The sequence below is a fragment of the Penaeus japonicus genome, unplaced genomic scaffold (assembly GCF_977035675.1).
Source record: "Penaeus japonicus unplaced genomic scaffold, GWHDUDI00000001_assembly GWHDUDI00000027, whole genome shotgun sequence".
Taxonomy (NCBI): domain Eukaryota; kingdom Metazoa; phylum Arthropoda; class Malacostraca; order Decapoda; family Penaeidae; genus Penaeus; species Penaeus japonicus.
The window spans coordinates 19,477,592-19,480,091 of record NW_028234429.1 but is presented as its reverse complement, the minus strand read 5'-3'; the positions used below and the strand labels follow the sequence as shown (position 1 = coordinate 19,480,091).

Below are 2,500 nucleotides of genomic sequence, written 5' to 3'. Positions count from 1 at the left end.
CTTTACTGTAAATAATCTATCAGGAGCAATCAAAACTATAATGACACACGATAATGACAACACTTAACATTCACAATTCAGATACATAAAGGCACTTTTAAAAGTACAGACAATTGTTAATGCTACTTTCAATTTTGAATGCATGTAATATCTTCTCAACTTACTAAAAAAAATAATTTATAATGCAGATGACTTTCGTAAGAATATTTATATACAAATTGTATTTTCATAAATATGAATCTGTGTGTGCGAGTGAGTGAGTGAGTGAGTGAGTGAGTGAGTGAGTGAGTGAGTGAGTGAGTGAGTGAGTGAGTGAGTGAGTGAGTGAGTGAGTGAGTGAGTGAATGAGTGAGTGTGTGTGTGTGTGTGTGTGTGTGTGTGTGTGTGTGTGTGTGTGTGTGTGTGTGTGTGTGTGTGTGTGTGTGTGTGTGTGTGTGTGTATGTTTGAGTGAGTGTGTTTGAGTGAGTGTGTTTGAATGTGTGTGTTTGAGTGAGTGAGTGAGTGAGTGAGTGAGTGAGTGAGTGAGTGAGTGAGTGAGTGAGTGAGTGAGTGAGTGAGTGAGTGAGTGAGTGAGTGAGTGAGTGAGTGAGTGAGTGAGTGAGCGAGTGAGTGAGGGGAAATGTAACTATGTAACTATCCAACTATATTTCTACAACTTCACTATCAAATAACTAAAGCTCATCAAAAATTTTAAAGCAAGGAAAAAAAAAGTATATATACATCCTTTGCAAAGCACTTACTGTTCTTTAACAGTAAAATAAAAAGCCATCACAAGCATCTGAGAGACACTAAACCAATTAATAAAAACAGGGAGGTTTTCTTTAAGTAAAGGTATAAAAAATATGCATTTGGCAAATTTAAAAATTCTCATTTCAAAATCTAAATCATTGTTGTAATCAAGAAACACTTCTAACAAAATGGGGATAAATTAAAATTTGTACATAAATGGGAGATGGGAAAAAAAAAAAAAATATGGAGGAAAAAAAAAATTGGAGTGATCACACTCATACTGAACATTCAACTGAAGAAAATGTAGCATCTCATAAGTGTAACTGTAGTGTTGTTTTGTAAAAACTCTCAAAAATATAATTTTACAAAAAGAGCTGATGGAAGAAAAAAAAAAGAAAAAAAAAATCAGCAAGTAACTTTCATCTAAATGATTAATACAATTACCAAAATTGAGCTACAAATACCAGCTTCATAATAAACTCATAAAAGAAAAACACCATCACAGACAGAGCCTCAGAAAAAAAAAAAAAAAATGGAGAGGACTTCAGACTTCTACACCCACAGGTAAGTCCATGACCTGCTAAAGTCTCGAGACACAAACGCTACAATGCAATCGTATCGCAGAGGTCCTCATGAGGAGATTAAAGACAACATGACCGAGGTGTGCACATGGTAAAATATAAGAAGACAGTTTTCCCTACCTTTGCCCACAGGTCTTAATCCAGGCCAAAGAGAGCCAATCAATTTGATGGAAAACAAATTGATCAAGACATGCATAAAACTTTCCTCAACTAAAGTTCTCAAGACACAAGAGGTTTCTTTATTCCTCACAGACATCTTTAATTCTTCCAGCACCATCATGTGGAATTTCTAAACATGCTAATGTTGCACATGCAGGCAACCAAGAGGTTGAGTACCTCAATGCCCTCAGATGAAAACAGATATTCACAGAACTTGGGCTGGTGTTAAGAAACCTTTGCCTCAAAACCCCAAACTTTTCTCTAGTGGAACTGGCAATACATAAAGTGGTGAAGGTCAGTTACTAGTCATGACTCATATAAATGCTTTCATTGCCAACCAGACACAAAATTAGAGAAGGCATAAAAACCAAACAACTGATTTATATTCCACAGTTATGTCATAAAAATAGTAAAATGAAAAAAATACTGGGTCAAAGCAGCTTTTACCAATCTTGAAAATTCATTCGATTTTCCTTTTCTGGCGTGCACTGTGCTTTTCCCATAATGTTCCTTACCATGTAGATCACAATATTGCCATCCTAATAAAACCAAAAACAACATTAAAACTCTGAAACAGAACACTTCCATAAAGGAAAAAGAGAGAGAGAGAGAGAAAAAAAAAAGTAAAAGGCAGACCATAATCTTTACCTGCTCATTCCTCTAAACGTCATGATATTCATAATTCTTTAATCCTCTTCAAAATCTTCACATGAACACATCAACATCAATCACTGAGGACCACACATTAGACACAACAATGAACACCATCAATATATCAATGTAATAAGTGCTCGAGTAACAAGTGCTCACTCTGTGCCAGACAACCGCTACACCTATTAGTGCTGTGTGCAGACCAAACTACAGGTGCAAAGTTTAACCAAGTGTCATGTTCTTTTTTCCGAATTATTTTCTCAAAAAATGAAAAGTCGGGTGGGAGAAAAATAGACTGATTATAAGCTGTCTTTTGTGGGAGAGTAGAAATCTAAATTCCAAAAACTTGTTTACAAAAAATAAATAAAAAAATGAACTT

General features: G+C 35.1%; 1 protein-coding gene across 20 annotated transcripts in view; it reads right to left on the bottom strand.

The window, feature by feature from the left end:
• Positions 1 to 2,500, bottom strand: part of Csp (Cysteine string protein) — a 43,538-nt gene that overhangs the window by 20,125 nt on the left and 20,913 nt on the right. The gene's annotated exons all lie outside the window — the stretch shown is intronic.